Below are 18,943 nucleotides of genomic sequence, written 5' to 3'. Positions count from 1 at the left end.
TCCTCTACTTTTCAGACTTAAGTCGTTAGTTGGGGAGTGACTTAGGGAATGATGTAATTAATCCTAAAGACAGAGCTGAGAAGGCCTGTATTCTCTTTAGTTAGGAATATGTTTAATGTTTTATGAATGCATTTTGTTTTGTTTCACATTGAAGCTACTTCCTAAAAATGCCCTTAGTAATGTCCTTTTTTTTAAAAGACATTGGCTAATAATTGTGACATACTAACTTTATGCACCCATAGTCCCCAAGTATGAGGCCTTTCCTGAGAGCCATCTGAAACCAATCTTGATCACTGCCTTTGATCCAAGTTCTATCATCTTTTGTTTTATCTATTCTTGTAAACATGGTGTACTATCCTTCTGGTTCTAATTTCTTTGCTCTATCAGTTCTTATGGTTTTTATATTTAAATTAATATGTGAAACAGAACTGCCTATACTAAATGCCTTATATGCTGTTTTCAAATTTGTATTTCTAGGCAATTCCAAAAAAAATAAAAACCAAAAAAAGTACACTTTGTGTTCTACCTCAGAACCTAATTTCAAATATTTATAGAATTGTTTTAGGGCCATCTCTCTCATATGTCATACATTCACCACACAATTGTAAATATCAGGTCTAAATGAAATACAACTAAGACTTTTGTTGTTCAGTCATTTTTCAATTGTCTCTGACTCTTCGTGACCCTATTAGCGGTTTTCTTGGCAGAGATACTGGAGTGGTTTGCCATTTTCTTTTCTAGCTCATTTTACAGATGAGGAAACTGAGGCAAATAGGGTTAAGTGACTTGTCAAGGGTCACATAGCTGTTAAGTGTCTGAGGCCAGATTTGAACTCATGAAGAGGAGTCTTCCTGACCCAGGCCCAGCACTCTATCCAATGTGCCACCTGCCTGTCCAATTAAGAATTAGTTTAGTTCAAATTTTTGAAAATATACATTTGCAAGTGTGTATAGTTTTGAGTTGCTATACTACATTGTAATTTTTCTTACCTTGGGAGAAAAAGCACTCAATCCAGTACTTAGCACAGGCTTACATATACTTCTAGTGATAAAAGAAATGTCTTCCACAGTTTTTCTTTCTTCCTCGGGCCTTACTTGCCCCTTGAAAGTTCCCTCCTTTCTTGTAATCTCAAAAGGAAGACAATCTTTCTTCTGATAATATTTGTATAGGTCTTAATTTGAGGATTTGGGGCTGGTTTTCCAGTGTGTTAAATACTCTCATCACATTCCTTTAAAATAAATATGATTTTCCTTTTGCCGCTGAAGGAGCTGAGATTGTATTACAACAGTTTGATCAGGCAGAGCAGAAGAATTAGAAGCCCAGGTTTCCCATTCCTAATTGTGTTTATATCCGGCCAGATCAAGGTGAGAAGGATAGAGGTAGAGATGAAAGTCCTGAGGGACTCACTCTCCTCTCCCACTTTTTTACTTTCATAGATATGATTGGAAGCTAAAAACAGGGGCTCTGGAATACAGGTGATGTTGTGTTGTGGATGCGAGCTAGCATAATGCCGAATTAGAGCCCTTAACAGTTGCTGTAACCTCTCCTTGCAGTGCTGCCAGGAGAAACACAGAGAGCACCTGGGAGCCAGCTGGGCATTAGTGAGAACAGTAGCAAATCAGTTAGGATTCCTTGTTTGCAGTGGCATGCCTTCTGCAGATACTCATTGAATGGGATGGCAGTGTTTGGTATTATCACAAAAATAGCATTTATCCAACTTCTATCTTTTTCTTCACTTATTTTGGAATGTACCATCATATTTCATTTCTGAGAATTCAAAATGACACGTACGTGATAAACAACCAAATTATCTGTTAAATTTCCTTCCTAAATTCCCATTTTTCTGATACTTCTTTTTTTAGATGAGATACAAATTAAATGTTTATTTTGCATGCATTCTTATGCTGATCTATTCTACCTCCATGAGTAATATTGAAGTTCCATGGAGTTGGAAGGGGCTTCACAGATTATCTCACGCAGTTTTTCACCCCTGACCCCACCACCAGATTTTTTACAACATCCTTGACAAGAAGTCAGTAAGCCTCTGAGCACTTCCTGGTGGGGAACTCATTACATTACAAACCTATTCTAGTTTTAGATAGCTCTAGAGGTGGTCTTTCTTTTTTTGAGCTGAAATCTATTTCCCTGTAATTTTCACCCAATAGACCTCTGAAGTCACATAGCTAAGTCTTCTCCCTTTTCCACATGAGAACCCTTCATATATGTGACAACTATAATCATGCTCCCTGTTATGAGATAATGTGTGTTTTTTAAAAGGGTTTTGTAAACCTTAAGGCGTTGTACAAATGGCAGATACTCTCACGTGTACCAGGGGAGTTGTGATATAATGGAAATGTTTGCTTTCAGTTCCTTAAAATTCTATCCTTTTGAGAAAGATTTCTATAATAATTTTTACAGTAACAAAGTTCAATCATGTTGAATGCCTTTTTGTTGACCTGGAGTCTTCTCCGGGAAAAATGTAGTCACTTTATTCCATTTTTCCCTCAGTGGCGTAGTCCTTGATCTCCTCCTCTCTAGAAGTGTGCCAGGTAGATTGGCAATGTAAAAATGGCAAAAATAGATAGATTTATAGTCAGGAAGGACATAGGTTCAGATTCTATCTCTCACACTAGCTCTCTGACCACAGGTAAGTCACTTCCACTTACCCAAGCCTCAGTTTTCTCATCTGTAGATGGAGATGAGAATATCTCTAGAATTTACCTCACAGTCTGGTGTGAGGTTCAAATGAGAAAATGTGTGTAAGGTGCTTTGCAAAATTTGAAATACTATATAAATTATTAGCCAGTGTTCCTCTTAAAAGTGACTCTGAGGGGCAGCTAGGTGGCACAGTGGACAGAGCACTGGCCCTGGAGTCAGGAAGACCTGAGTTCAAATCCAGCCTCAGTCATTTGACACTTAACTAGCTGTGTGACCCTGGGCAAGTCACTTAACCCCATTGCCTAGCCAAAAAAAAAAAAGAAAAAAAAAGCGACCCTGAGAACTTTATCACATTTGATCCGACAAGTGGAATTTCAGTGCAGAGTAGCTTTTTAATATTTTAATTTTGAAAGTTGTCTCTGGACCACCTGCCTATCCCTAAATAGGGCAGATGAGCCCATTTATCATAGGATTATGGATGATGAGACCATAGATTTAAATTTAGAGGGGATCTTAGAAGTCATCTAGGCCAGAAATGTCAAACATGGGGGCAAACACAGGAGTACAGCCAGAACCAGATTAAAATGTAATTGGAAAATATTTAGCAAAATGATTCAAAATATAATAGAATAGAGATCATGTTAATATGTGGCTTTCTAAATCAATGTGCAGCTACCGGCATCCTTGTGTATGGTTTAGCGTCTCAGTGTTTGAGCTCAATGCCACTTCTCTAGGCCAACATTGTTTTTTATAGATGAAGAAATTGAGGCCCAGAGTGTTTTAAGTATCTTGCCACAAAACACAGGTCACAGGTAGCAGAACCAAGATTTAAATCCGTTTCCTCTTATTCCAAAGTCACTTTCCCCCCTACTCTCTGACATGTCCCTGAAGGCATCATGGAATGAGGGGGAAAGCTCTGGCTCTGAAGTTAGAAGCAGGACTTGAAATCAAGGCTTTCAAACTCAAAGGGCAGCCCTTTCCCCACCATGCCACATGGCCTCTCAAAATCGATCAATCAGTCTATATTTAAGTGTCTACTGTGTGCTGGCCACATTGTAGAATGCTAATGCCTTGATGATGCCTATTAGAATAATAGGGAATAGATTTGAGGGATATTGAGGGTGATGTAGAAGTGTGATTTTATTGGCATAGAGAATTCCTTGTATGGAAATTTCACCTGCTGATGCAGATCAACAGTTCCTCTCTAAATTACAGAATTAGTTGCATGGAGCTCTGAAAGTTTTAAATAGCATACCCATGGTCAAACAACTAGTATGTGTCAGAGGTAGAACCTAGGGCTTCTTGACTTCAAGCTGAACTTTCTATTGCAAAAGGATTATTGCCTTTTAAAAAGTCATTCTTTGTAATTTATCCTGTCCCCAATAAAGAATTTAATTACATTTAGCAATCACTCCAATTTATTAGCCAAATTAAGATTTCCCTAAGTCTTTTCTTATACATTTATATAGTTAGTGCAAATTATATTTTCATTCATTTCTTGATACATAAGGGCAAGGTCTCTTCCTTGTGTATCAGGGAAATAAAAGAGATGACTTCCCCAGGGCAGAGCCTTCAAAAACTCAGCAACAATCCCACGTGCTTGATTGAGAACATTTGAATTGTCCACATTAGCCTGAGAGAGGACAGCGTCACACTTGGGAAACCTAAGGAGGCAGAACTCTGAGAAAGACACTGTTGTAAAAATGTGGACGAGTCATGCACATTCTTCCATGATTAGGCTGTCAGCATAGACATTGTTTCTATTAAAAATAAGTTGGAGCTTCTAAGTTTAGTGGCTAAAATAAAGAAAAAGTACGCGCTGTGTCCAAGTCATCAAGGACAGAAGAGCCTTGGTTAATGATATCCAATACCATAAAAAGGTTCATGAATATGTGAGACACTTTTAAAAATTCAATTTTCTTTTTCCATGAAAAGATCAGTTAAGAAAGCCTTCCTTTGTTTTCTGGAAAATGTCCCATGAAATATTTATTCTGAAAGATCATGACCATGATTTCCTGTTAGGAAAAAATAATTATATATGACATAATATGCATGGATGTATATGTGTTTATCATATGGATATGTAAACATGTATAAATAATCTGGAGAGAAACAAAACCACAGGCAAAGCTGTCAGCCTTGTTTGCTGAGTTTCAGATGTGTGTCTTCAAGCATTTTCTGTATATGAATCATGAGCTTTAGCGCAAAAGGAAGCTCAGGAAAAGCAGCTGAATTTATAGTCAGCCTCAAAAAATAATGAATTTGCTGCCAATATTTTAAAACAGGTTGCTGTGTCATTTCTCAGAAGTTTCCCTGTTGGTTGGTGTTCAGTTTGTTGCTGGAAGCTGTTGTTTTTTTTTTTAAGCCTTGAAATAGCATCTGATGAAACTCCTCCTTTCTTCTCTGTTGGTAGATGTTTGTTCACATACCCACGCACACACTGGAACACAAAAATTTATGAGCCAATTTAAAAGAAAATATACTTGTCAACTTTTTATGTTTAGAACTCAATGTATATTTGTTATTACTTATTCTTTAGATTTCCAGAATGGGTTTTCAATTTGGCAGAAGCAAAGTGGTGTTTTTTCAATCACTCTTCATCCTAGTTAGACTCTTGGGTGGGGGGGGGGTTGTTTGGGGAGGGCTGTACATTAGAGGAGCATTTTGTGATACTATTCATTCTCCATTCTGACAGAGAAGACATTGTTTGCTCACTGTAATGGACTTGGCAGGAATCTGTGCTGTGCATACAGAATCAGAAACTGTTGGACTAGAGAAGAATCTCCAAATTCCAAGCAGTGAATAAACTGAGATTTTTAAAATATGTTTTTAATGGCTTCTTACTTCTGTAGATGTCATAATTAGGTGGTGAAACATTTTTCCTTTTAAGTAATATTTTCTCCTACTCTGCATTGTGTATGTCTTACATGAAAAATATGGCTGTGATAGTGATATAGTTATCTGAAAATGGCAACTAGAAACCCAAAGTCTCAGATTTTGTAATGAAGTCTTGGTACTACTGGAACTGCTAAAATTAGGCCATTTAATTTGACATGTGACTCTCTCATCTCATTATTTTCTGTCTCAGACAGTTACTACCTCTTTGTCGCTAGACTAGTTACTTAATCTCTGCTGCAGTTTCCTCATCTATATAATGGTACATATTTCACAGAGTTGTTGTGAGAATCAGTGAGATCATGTTGAGTCAACTGGGTGCCAGGGACTATGTTAAGCACTAGAGATACAGAGAAGGCAAAACAAACCCTACTTTGAAGTAGCTCAGAGTCTGATGGGGAAATAACATGGAAATAACTATGTACAAGCAAAATATAGATAGATAGATAGATAGATATGATATGATATGATATGATATGATAAATTTGAGATAATAAACAGAAAAGGCACTAGCACTAAGGGGGATCAGGAAAGGCTTCTTACAGAGGGTAGGATTTTAGCTAGGACTTGACGGAAGCCAGGAAACAGAGATGAATAGTGAGAGAATTTCATGCCTGGGGGACAGCTAATGAAAATGGTTATAGTCGGGTGATGGAGTCTATTGTACAAAGAGCAGCAAGGAGACCAGTGTCACTGGATCGCAGAGTATGTGGGGATAAGTAAGATGTAAGAATACTAGACAGAGAGAAAGGGGCTGGGCTTTGAAGGGCTTTTAAAAGCCAAACAGAGGGTTTCATATTTGATCCCGGAGGCAGTAGGGAAACACGAGAGTTGATTGAACAGAGGGGTGACACGGTCAGGCTTGAGCCTTAAGGAGATCAATTTGACTGCTAAGTGTGGAGGATGGACTGGAATAGAGAGAGATTTGAGGCAAGGAGACTAACACAGCAAAGTCCTGGCCTGATGCAGTAAGGGCCTGCACTAAGGTGGTAGCAGTATCAGAGGACAGAAGGACGTATATATGAGAGATGTTACAAAGATAGAAATGATAGAACTTGGCAACAGAATGAATGGGTATGGAGTGTGTGAGAGAAAATAAGGAGTCAAGGATAGCACCTAGGTTGTGAGCCTGGCTGATTGGAAGGATGATGGTATCCGTGGTAGTAATAAGGAAAATAGGAAGAGGGGAGGGGTTTGGGGGAAGATAATGAGTTCAGTTTTGGACATGTTGAGTTTAAACTGTCTATCGGACATCCAGTTCAAGATGTCCACTAGGCCATTGGAGATGTGAGTCAGAAAAGAGGTTAGAGCTGGTCAAATAAATCTGAAAACTATCTATCTGCATAGAAATGATAAATGGAAGCTGATGGGATCACCAAGCAAAAGTAGTCTAGAGGGAGAAGAGAAGATGGCCCAGAACACTTACTTTTCCAGACACTTATCTTGAGCAGATGAAGAGCCCACAGAGAAGACCAAGAAGAAGCAGGTAAGATAAGTAGGAGGAGAACTAGGAGTGAACAGTGCTAGAAAAACCTTGAAAGAAGAGCATCCAGGAGAAGAGGGTTAATCAGCAGTGTCAATGGCTACAGAGAAGTCTAGAAGGATGAGGACTGAGAAAAGGCCATTGGATTTGATAATGAAGAGATCATTGGCAGCTTGGGAGAGAGCAGTTTCAGTAAGCCAAACTGCAGAGAATTAAGAATTGAAGAAAAAGAAAATAAGTAGAAGTACCCATTTTAGACAGCCTTCTCAAAGAGTTTAACCATGAAAGGGAGTAGAGATACAGGACAATAGGTATTGGGGATGAACATACCAAGTGAGGCTTTTTGAGGATGGCAGAGACATAGCCATGTTTTAGGCAGTAGGGAAACAGCCAGGAGAGAGGGAAAAATTAAAGGTTAGTAAGAGGGGGCAGTCTGCTGGAGAAGACAAGATGGAATAAGATCACTTGTCCAAGGAGAGGGGTTTTTCCTGGCAAGCAGAAGTATCACCTCTTCTTATGAGATGGATCAATAAATGATGTAAAATGAGGAGAGAAGAAGGTGCTGTAGGTGAATACCCTCAATTTTTTCAGTGAAATATGAGGCAAGGTTCTCAGCTAAAAGGATGGGGGAGGGTGAGCGATAGAAGGTTTGAGCAAGGATGGAATAGTTTGAAATAATCACTGTGGTGACAGCATGAGAGGATACCACGTCCTATTGCTTCAACAACTCTAAAATGAATGGTTAGCCCAATTCTCAAACTCATCAGGTTGAGACAAAAATTGTTGTCTACCAGACTAGAGTGGAGGATGTAAGGAAAGTTTTTCACCTTCTGTGTTCTTGTTGTCTCATTATTAGAGTGTAAATTTGTCTGGCATGGGGATTATTTCAACATTCATATTTATAGCCTCAGTATTTAACACAATGCCTGGAACATGGTAGGCACTTAATATATTTGTTGATTGATTGAGTTGGGAAGTCTGCATGTATCTCCCTTGCCACAGAATCATGTTGGTGAGGCAATTAGCATTTATTAACTGCCTGCTGTGTTCAGGCACTGTTGTAAGGTTTAATGATACAAAGAAAGGCAAAAGACAGTCGCTGCCCTTGAGGAACTCACAATCTAATAGGATCCATGTGCTGCTGCAATCCTTCTCAAGTGAAAGAACTGTACCGAGGATCTCCAAAATCCCCTAGACAGGTAGCATCAAATTCAGATTGTATGGTTGGTTTTTTTTTTTTGAGTTTACATCTATTTGCACTGTTACCTTATTTTTTATTTTACTTTTTAAAATCTTTTTTATTTATTTTTAAAAAGATGTGCTGATCTTTTTAGATTGGAGAAGAAGAGCAAATGTGATATTCATCTAAATAGAAACAACAGACTACATAATACGATGGGGCTGTGGCTGCAAAGAGCTCCAAGGACCCTTGCCTTGGTCTACTACTCTGCCTCTTTCCTACGTATAAGCAATTCCCAATTCAATAAGGTTCTTATGTGAGTTGTTTGTATGTATCGTTGCGACACATTTTCTTGTTGAAACAATGTTGTGTTTAGGTTCACAGACCAGCCCATGGGAATCTATTTAAACCACGAGGTAGTTGAAATGTAGGGGCACACCACTAGACATGATGTTATTAGTTGGTTCTATGAAAACTCAACTTTAGGAGAAACTGCACAGTCATAGTTCTAATTGGGAGCTATATCCCTGTGTTGCCTATAAAACTGGACCGTAAGAAATGAAAATGAGTCTTTACAAAGAACCGAAACTATAGTGAGAGGAATTGTAAAGAGTGTATTAAGCTAGACTGCAACAGGCAAGGTTGGGTTACTTAGATACAGTAATAGATCCAAGGCATGGAGATTTGAGATACATAATACTTGTACTACCTACCAGACAGGATTGTTATGAGCAAAATCCTTTTAAGTTTATAGAGTGAAATATAAACATGAGTAGTGTGTTTGTTTTATTCAGTAGAGGGGACCTTGCAATTTCTATGGTGATTAATGAGTAGTGAAGAATCAGGGATGTTTTTTTCTCTGATTGTCAGAGCCCAGAAAAAGGTAGGGAGACAAGGGACCCTTGAGCATATAGGGGATCCATCAAGAGTTGACCATCTCGGGGAAAAGAAGCAGATGTGGTGGGACTTCCTCTGGGGCCAGAAAAGGCATGTCTAAAAAATGAATGGTAGATCTAAAGAATTCAGAAGCATCCTAGAAGGGCAGTGGGAAGATTCGTTGTCAGGAATCTCATAACCTCTTGTTTAAGATGAAGGTCAATTGGTTGTTGTCCTTTGTTCTCGAACAGGACCAAAATGACATCACTATGTTAGAGTCAAGGTACAGTGTGTTTGACTGTGACTAATCAGACCAATACAAGCTTGGAAGGCACTACCAAAAGCCAGGCACAAATAGTACACATGGACATTTGGAGTGGAGATGTGTCTAAGTTTGTGCATCTTACATTTCTTTTGAGCTACTTCAATTCTGCTTTGCTTATAGAGCACAGTACTTTCTTCGATGTGGGCATGCCATGGTGAGCAGTCCTCTGTCAGTGTCTCCCATGACATGCAGTCGATTCCATAGTTCTTCAGAGAGACCTTGAGAGTGAGGTAGAGATGAAGACTTACGAATTTGGTTGTTGTTTCTCCAAGAAGAAAATATATTGGCTATAGCTGGGCAGGGTGTGACCTGTTGCCCCAGAGCAGTGGTGTCAAACTCAAATAGAAATGGGGGGCTACTATATACTAAACTATACATATATATATTAAACTATATGTAAGGATCCCTACAGGCTGCATATCAACTTAGAAAATCACATATATTTATATATTCCTTTTAAAATTAATTTATTTATATTGTTAAATATTTCCCAATTGCATTTTAATCTGGTTCAGGCCTCATGTTGTGGCTGCGTGCTGCCCACAGGCTGAGCATTTGAAACCCCTGCTCCAGACGAACCAGAAGAATGTGAGAGTGCTGAGCCCCAGTGAACAGTTTCTAAGGAGAAGGGTGATAGATCATATATCAATAACACCTATCATAAATCAATCTACTTCCTTCTTCAAGATATTCGAGGGACTACTATAAACAATAGATCAGTAACTGAATTTATAGAAATTGAACTAAACCCAAAGACCTAGAAGCCAAGAAGCTGGGACTCTCACTAAAAATGTACCAAGTACAGTACTCATTTTTCTTTTCTTTTCTTTTCTTTTCCTTTGGGCTTAGAAACAGTTGAGTGGGAGGAGGTATCTTGATGCCTTTTTTTTTTTTGTGAATGGAGCTGTTACTGACAGGCTAGGCTGATGTGAACTTTTGTATAATTTATTTGGGAATTAACATTGTGTAGGCTCATAGATTAGAGAGGGAGAGACCTTTGAGGTCATTTAATCCAACCCACACATTTTACCAGTAAACATGAGACCAAGAGAGTTTTAAGTGACTTGCCTAGTCACCAAGATAGGAAGTGTCAGAGTTGAAATTTGAAACCCAGGCTTCTGACTCCATATCCAGTGTTTTATCCACAGAACCATGCTGCTTTACTCTGATGTTTCACCTGCCAAGGTGACCCAGGGCCCCCAGGGGCTATGCCAGTGGACTGTAAGCATAATATGTTTATAGTAGACTGGAAGCATAATAATGTAGTCTTGTGACTTTAACTCCAGCTTCTCTATCTAAAAGAGAGATCAGCTGCTGCCCTCAATCTCAGAGATCTTGTGGATACACCTTGGGCTGAACTGAGCTGGTTTCAGAAGGTTGAGCAAAGGAGTAGAGAACCCCCTATTTAGGGGGGAGTATGGCACTGTGATGCATAGATACGTAATGTATAGTCTACAGTTAGATTTCTGGGAATCTGTTAATTTAGAGGGGGGAAAAATTACATCTGTTTTATTATTATTGGTTTTCTTTGTAATTCTATGCATTTTATTTTATGCATTTGAAAATGGGATCCTTAGACTTCACTTCAATGCCACAGGGATCCATGACACAAAATGGTCCTGCTTTAAAAGACACATTTTGTGTGCCAGTAGTACTAATGCTCCTTCAGTAACATGTTTAGAATGAAGAAATGCATTCAGAGCTCCAACTCAGACTACCAGGGACACATCTGACCCTGATGCAGCCCTGAAAACAACATTAGGAATGTTGTTCCTCTCTCCCTTCAACTTTCCTCTTCAAGGGAGTATTACCAAGGACCCACCTCATTCTGAGTCATTGTTGATTTGTGATTCCAGGCATGGTATCCAGAAAAATTTGGCCTGGAAAAAGAAGAGAGAAAGCTGGGATGAGATTGATATGAAGAGCTCTAGGGGCCAGTACCTGCTGCCATTATAACCATCCCAGTGCCAGCCCAAGGACTGGCCTTTCTGAGTCACTTTCTACTCTCCTTGCCCTTTTACTTCTTACTAGAGTTTCTCCCCTTTAACCTACTGGAGGAGAAGAATTGCACTTTTTTTTTTCCTTCACATTTAGACCTTGTAGGGAAAGAAAAAGGAATATACAAATGATGATGAATTTCTAAATATGCAGAGAATAAATTTACTCCATATTTCAGAGGAATACTCAAAATCAATAAATTTCCTGTGCTTTTTGTTACAGAAATGGGGGTACATAATTTATTTTGAGAAAGCAGGATGGGCCCCTTTTTGAAAGGTGAAGGTGGGAGAGATTCTAGTTCTATCTTTGCCATGTGACTCTACTATGTGACTTTGTCTCTTTCTCCCCAAGCCAACTGCTCCTGATGACTTCATTATTTCTGTCGATGGAACCACTATGTACTCAGATACCCAAGTTCAACAACCTCTGTTATCTTTAAAAACTCTTCCTTTTCCTAGTCCTCCCATATCTTGTCAATTAAGTCCTTTCAACTATCTTTCAGATCCATCCCCTTATTTCTATTCTGACTGCTGCCATCTTGATACAGGTTCTTACTACTACCCACTTGGACTCATGTATCAGCCACCTAACTAGCCTCTCTGTCTCCAGTTTCTCCCTGTTCCATTCTACCTTTCACACCACTGGCAGAATAATCTTCCTTATGTACAGGTCTGATCGTGTTATTGCTCTGCTCAAAACCTTTCAGTGATTTTTTCAGTAGTCCTCTGTTGCTTACTGAATAAGGTCCAAACATCCTGGAGGACTGGCACTTTACATATAGCCAACAAAAACTGAAAAGATTCAATGTTCAGTTCAAAATCAGGGCAAGTGAATGGTCCAGATGACTTGAGGAACTTCTTTACGTGATTCCAGCGATTTTCCCAGTCTCCAGTTGTCCCACATCTACTATCAACAGCTTTTTTTCTCACCCATTTCCAAGACCATCAGTAACTGGAAGCCCTTATACCATGACTGCTTTATGCCAGTCCCTTCCATGTGGCCTATAACCCAGCCAAACCAGCAATGTCATTGTTCTGATGTCTTGCTTTTGTATCTTTGTTCATTCTGTCCCTTGCGTTGCCCTTTCCACCTGTCTTGGCCCTTTAAAATTCTTCTTATCCTTCAAGACCCACATAAATATCCCCTTCCCATGAAACCCATCCTGTTCTACCAGTCAGGGATGATTGATTTTTCCTTCCTCAGACCTTGCATCTCACTATATATCTCACATCTTTGTACCCTCTATGAATGGAGTCTATTGATTCTGTTCATCATTTATTACATACATTAAAGGAAAAGCTAGTTGTATATAATAGAGATTTGTATTTTCATATACAATCCTCTTGTTCTGTTCTACTTTGTATGCTGAAATGCTTATTTTCCTTAGTGTTAAGTTCAGGATTTTAAAAAAAATTAACTTTCTTTTCATTATTATAGTTATCATAGCTACTGGATAGCCATTGCATATTTGCATACTCCTTGTGCCCTAAACTGCAACTAGATTGTAAACGTCATGACTGCAGAGAAAATGCCTTAATTATCACTTTAACTTAACCCATTGCCTTGCCAAATGTTTTACACATACTTTAGTATTTTAAGAATATATGATTTCAGTATTGACAGGAGAAATGTGTGCACTTCTGAAACTACAGAAGTTTGTGCTAACTATGACTGCAATAGCATTATGTCAACTGCAACAAACCAGATGATGACAGAACTTCAGCACACTGGGCTGTCCCATTTTCTCTACAGTCTGCAGATAGTATATCTGCAAAAATATCTCTACTTTTTGCAGTATCAATACAAATGAAACACAAAGGACCATGAAGATCTGTCAACAGCTCATTGTTACTATAGAGGACATGACAGCAACAAAATTGTTTTCCCAATTGCCTTCAATCCTAATATAATATCGTTTATTAAGAGTTCATCTAATATGGAATTGTTTTCATCCTGAGAGTGGATTGCCACCCAGTGATGCAGATTACACCCATGCCACGACTTAGTAGAAGGCAGCTAGATGGTGCAGGGGATAGAGCATTGGGCTTGGAATCAGGAAGACTCATCTTCCTGAATTCAAATCCGGCCTCAAGACACTTAATAACTGTGTGACCTTAGGCAAATCACTTAACCCTGTTTGCCTCAGTTTCCTATCTATTAAATGAGCTGGAGAAGGAAATGGCAAACTACTTCAGAATCTTTGCCAAGAAAACCCCAAAAAGGGGGTCACAAAGAGTCGCACACAACTGAAACAAGCCAACAACGACATGACTTGGTAGATGGTCTTCAAATGTCACTGTCACCAAAAAACAAAACAAACAAAACAACCACAATCAGCCAACATAGGCCTCACCAAGTGTAATTAAACTGGTCCTGAAACCATAGCTGTATAGTTGTCCCATACTTTGTAAGTAATAGATATGTAATGAGAGGCAGTGTATGCAGTGAATAAAAAGCTGGTCTTGGAGTCAGGAACACTGAAATCAAGTTCCAATTCAGATACATACATATATATCATCATGGTGACCCTAGGCAAGTCACGTAACACTCAGTTCCTCCGTCAGTACTGTAAGACCTAAGTTGCAGAAGAGCTAGATGTTCTGCATTGCTGGAGGAAATTTCCTCCCCAATGCAGTCACATTTGGATCCAGAAACAGTCTAATATAAATGATGGCTGAATATCCTCACATATAGAATGAAAGAATTGTTCCAGAGCCAAACTTCACAGAACAAGTTTGGATTCAGTTGAAGGGCCTTACATGACAACCTAGGAGGCCACATGTGGCCTCAAGGCCACAGGTTCCCCACCCCTGGACCAAACAATCTCTTGGCTCCTTGAGAGCCAGAAGCTCTGTTAGAGCAAGAAATCCTAATGGTCTCTAAGTTTATTTAAAGGGACAAGAGGGTGCAGCTAGGTGGCGCAGTGGATAGAGCACCAGCCCTAAAGTCAGGAGGGCTGAGTTCAAATTCGGCCTCAGACCAAACACTTGACACTAGCTGTGTGACCCTGGGCAAGTCACTTAACCCAATTGCCTTGAAAAAAAAAAGGGAGAAGGACTGAGAATGTTACACCTAGGATGAGGACCAGGTTAGCTACAGGAGAAATGAAAGACCAACAGGGCTCTGAGATCTGCTCTCCCATTTCTCTTTGCTATGACTGTACACCCTGCCCTAGCCCACCACTGGCTCAGGGTGAGAAATGGACTCCAGGAAGTCAAAGTCAGAAGCAGCAATTTGGTATTCAGAGAAAAGAGATGACATGGGGCCTAGTATATTGTAAAATAGATAATACTGAGGACCAATAATATACCATTTGAACAGATTACAAAATGGTAAACCACCCTTCTTCTTTACTGAGTCAGTATCATCCTACGTAGTTTCCTGTCCTTAGAGAGTAAATCTGTGAAAAGTGATGATGTGTCAGATTCCCCTCAAATATGCCTACCTTGCAGTTTGTCATAAGAATTTTAGTGCAGCTTATATTCTCTTTCTGTCATGTCAGATATGATTAGAAAAGTTTTTCTTTCTTAAGGTCCTATACATAAACTAGTGGCAGTTATACACTAAGCATTGCCCTATTTTATAATGATAATAAGACTTGTACGTGAGAGAACCCATTTTTCTTATTCTATTCAGTTTTCTTAGGACTTTCCACTCATTGTGTGCATAGACAGTGGGGCATTAATCCTGTCATCTTCACTGATGCTTTTGTTAAGTTATGCCTGCTGACTTTACTCTTTGCCATTCTTGGAAGCAAACAAACATTTATTTTTATTTTTCTCACATTGATTATATTTAATCCTAACAATTCTAATCTGTTTTTTGGTTATTTAAATCAGCATGGAATTTCCCAGTGATATTACTTTGCTTTTCTGCACCTTTCACTGCCTTAAGCCCATCAGCCATCAATGCTGACTAAGTTGCATAGTGAAAAAGAAAAGCATAAAGTAATTTCTGCTTGCAGCTTTTAGGGAAAGTATATCCAGATAGATGAAGAGCTCTTTCCATCTAGCTAATTGTATATGATAAGCTAAAAATTTTCCAGGTGAATTATTCCTGGCTTTGACATTAAAATTGAGGCGGGGGGGGGAGGTGGGAACAACCTTTTGTACTAGGATATGAATACCAAAAAACTTTTTGACAACTTGTACAGCATTGCTAGTGTTTGGATTTTGTTATTTATCATAGAGCATGAAGCAGAATAAAATATTTGGTGCCTCTTGAAGAAATGCAACTGCTTAACATTCCCTTTTCTAACCTAACAATTCATTCAGAATAAAAATGAGTCAGCCTTATTACAAATGTATTTTATATAAATATTGGCAAGAAGCCAATATTTGCACTTGTAAAAATAAATAATAAAACTATTCTCAACATTATTGAGTTTCTCTAGGCAACTGTCTTCTAGATTCTGTCCTCCACTTTCCCACATGCGGCTGTGCTTCCTTGCTTCAGAGCCTTACTGGTCCATCCTGAAGTTTGATAGCTGATTGATTGCGTTCTCTTCTTGACACTTCTTTCACTCATCAACAGCATTAATTTTATAACCTACACTCTGCATTAGGCTATTGATTAATGATGGAAGTCACAGAGTTATATTGTATGAGAATTGATAGGCTTTTTTCCTTACATTGTCTAAATTCTAGAGGAAGGAATCTCTCCACTACTACCAAAGCAGTCTTACTTCACTTTGTTAGCAGTGAGGAACAACGCACAAACACTCGTTTGAGTTATATGGTAAATATAGTCAGTACTTTTCTGATGTGATAAATATACACAGTTGACTCCTATTCTGTTGGTTACTATAAATTCACTAATAAGGGTATTAGAGGATTGGCAGTTATTCCTCTAAATCTACATTAAAATAATATTATATTGTAAAATAATGCTAAAATGATACTTTTAAGAAATGTCCTCTTTATGTGACTAAGAACAAAACCACCTGGAACCTGTAAACTTGCCTGTCATTTCCCAAAACTTCTTTGGAACACATAAGCATATAAGACTTTGTAGAATTTTTAAATGCATCTTAACACCTGCAGTTACTCTTGGTGGCAGCTACCAAGTGCCGTGATAGGACACTACCACTCTGGCCATAATTGATTTCCTTCTCATTTATGCATTTATGGATCATTTATGACTCACATCCTAGTACACAAGGTTGGGATTTTTTCCCCAAAATTTAATGTCAAAGCCAGGAATAATTCACTTGGAAATCTTGCATCTTATTATATGTAGTTAGCTAGATGGAAAGAATTCTTCTGTCTGGATATACTTTCCCTTAAAACCACAAGCAGAAATTACTTTATGCTTTTCTTCTTCACTTTGTAACTTAGTCAACACTTATGGTCAAGACTAGCATCTTTAACCTAATGCCAAACTTTGCAAATAGGAGATAATCATCAAAGAAATTATTGACACACCATATTGACTAGTACATTGTTTTCTTTTAAAAATTGTTAAAGGCATCCCATGACATAACTAAAATGACAGCTGTAAGAGACATGGATAAACAAATTCCCCAAACCATCTGAAACTTTGGATTGGTGTAGTTTGCTAATTGGTCAGGATTTTTTTCATTCTAAATCCCCAGGTATTCTCCAGTCATCCTTCTTCAACAGCATGCTCATAGAATTTGTGACATATTGAAGTTACCATTAAGTTGCATTTCAATATCAACCTTCAGTTCAACGTATTCCAGGATCTGGAAATACTCTTCATAGCTACTAGGGTAGAAATATAGATTTGCTGACACCATTTATCCCAAGCAGTCCTAGAATTGGTTGGAATTGCTAGCTTGAAATGTATCAAACAAGCTTTTCCTTAGCTGGAGTTACTAAAACCATTCCATCTATTTTCTAGAAAAGTAGCATTTCTAGAAAGACATCCTAGATAAGTTAGGACCAAGTTTCTTACTGGTCAGAATTTGTACTTTAAAGTCTGGCTTCAGATCAATAGAGTGCTGTCATTTGTAGAGGAAGTGAAAAGGAAATATACAGAAATGTTTTGGTGTGTAATGAAAAGTATACATCATGTAGTTTTTCACATTAAAAATTATTCCTTTTTTTCAGTACATTTGAATGATTGGATTCTATCAAAGGAAGAATTACTGAATTCAGCTTCTCAAAACAACACTGGTGACAGGTGAGAGTCACTTATATATTAATAAAATGATAGCAGTTGTTACACTGTCATCTGTGGTAAATATGATCATATAAGTAATATTCTAATGGTATGTATGACAAGTCAAGTCACCAAACATTTATTAAGTAACCCCGTTCTAAATTCTGGGAACACAGAAAAAAAAGGACCCCCCAAAAGATCACCCCCCCCCAAAAAAAACAGTCCTTGCCATCAGAGTTCAATAAGGGAGATAACATGTAAACAATTATTACAAGGAAGATATATACTGAATAAACTGAAGATAATCTCAGAGGGAAAGAACTAAAGCAAAGGAAGCCTGGGAAAGGCTTCTTGATTTATGTATACCTATGTAATAAAATGTTATTTCTAGTAAATCATCCTTTAAAAATAAGTATTTCATGCTAATGAGCTTTTTATATCATATGATACATTGTACTAACAAATGTAGTGCATTTATTAATAGTTAATAAAATCTGTAATAATTTAAGTGATATTTTAATTTTGTCCCTAATAAAAGTTTATATGTTTTCATTATACCTCATGATTATTAGGCCTTACCAAATGCTGCTAATGGAAGCCAAATGTTGACTTTGTGTTTGTGTATTATTAGGGAATCATTCATCTGATTGTGTTTTCTCAATTTATTTTAAGCCTGTCATTGTCCAATAGAAGAGGTAATCCACAGAGATTATTTCATCCCTGGGTTTTGATTAAAGACATATAGCAAAGAAGAAAGTATGTGATATATAAGCCTGTGCTTTACATTCAGCTTAATAATGATGACCATTCCTGACAGTCAGAGCTCTGAAGCAGAATAACGGGAGAGTGACGTGTGTTAATTGGGGATGAGGATGGGGATAGGATGTTTTAGGATATGAGCTATTTATAGTTCTGTCTAATTGTCTGTCTAATGTCATAAAAGAGGGAAAAGGACCTACATGTGCAAAAATATTTATAGCAGCCCTTTTTGTGGTGGCAAAATATTGGAAATTGAGGGGACTGTCTAACTCTTCTGTCTAATTTTTAGTAATTAGGAAGCAAAGTCTGAGAAGAAAAAAGATTATAGGCATGATGAAGTCAAGAGGAAATTGTATTTCTAACAGCATGGTAGAAAGTTCTTTGCCCTAAATCTCCATCTCACAAATGCTGAGTTAGAATTAGGTAGTTATTCTAAAAGAAGTTCAAGAAAAAAAATCATCCTCCATGTAGTAATGTTCAGCCTTAATTTGCTGTAAGCAATGCTTTTCATCTATTTAAATCCTTAGATGGATCCATGAGTTCAGTGGTGTTGGTATTCCTTCCACCATGCAGATGGCATGCAGACTTCTAATCCTGGGCAACTCTTATACACATATTTCTGTAAATCCTATGAAGAGAATCTACT

At 38.1% G+C, this 18,943-nt stretch overlaps 1 protein-coding gene across 3 annotated transcripts in view; it reads left to right on the top strand.

Annotated features, from left to right (window-relative positions):
- The window catches only part of LOC114053917 (phosphoprotein associated with glycosphingolipid-enriched microdomains 1-like), a 230,057-nt gene that overhangs the window by 124,810 nt on the left and 86,304 nt on the right, over positions 1–18,943 (top strand). For all 3 annotated transcript variants that reach the window (XM_027877051.1, XM_027877050.1, XM_027877052.1), the window contains one exon: positions 17,487–17,559. The gene's annotated coding sequence lies outside the window, so the exon portion shown is untranslated. The remainder of the gene's footprint in view (positions 1–17,486; positions 17,560–18,943) is intronic.

This window comes from Vombatus ursinus, unplaced genomic scaffold (genome assembly GCF_900497805.2).
Source record: "Vombatus ursinus unplaced genomic scaffold, bare-nosed wombat genome assembly UNPS02014812.1, whole genome shotgun sequence".
Taxonomy (NCBI): Eukaryota; Metazoa; Chordata; class Mammalia; order Diprotodontia; family Vombatidae; genus Vombatus; species Vombatus ursinus.
The sequence above is the reverse complement of the archived record's forward strand: the minus strand, read 5'-3'. Positions and strand labels throughout refer to the sequence as shown.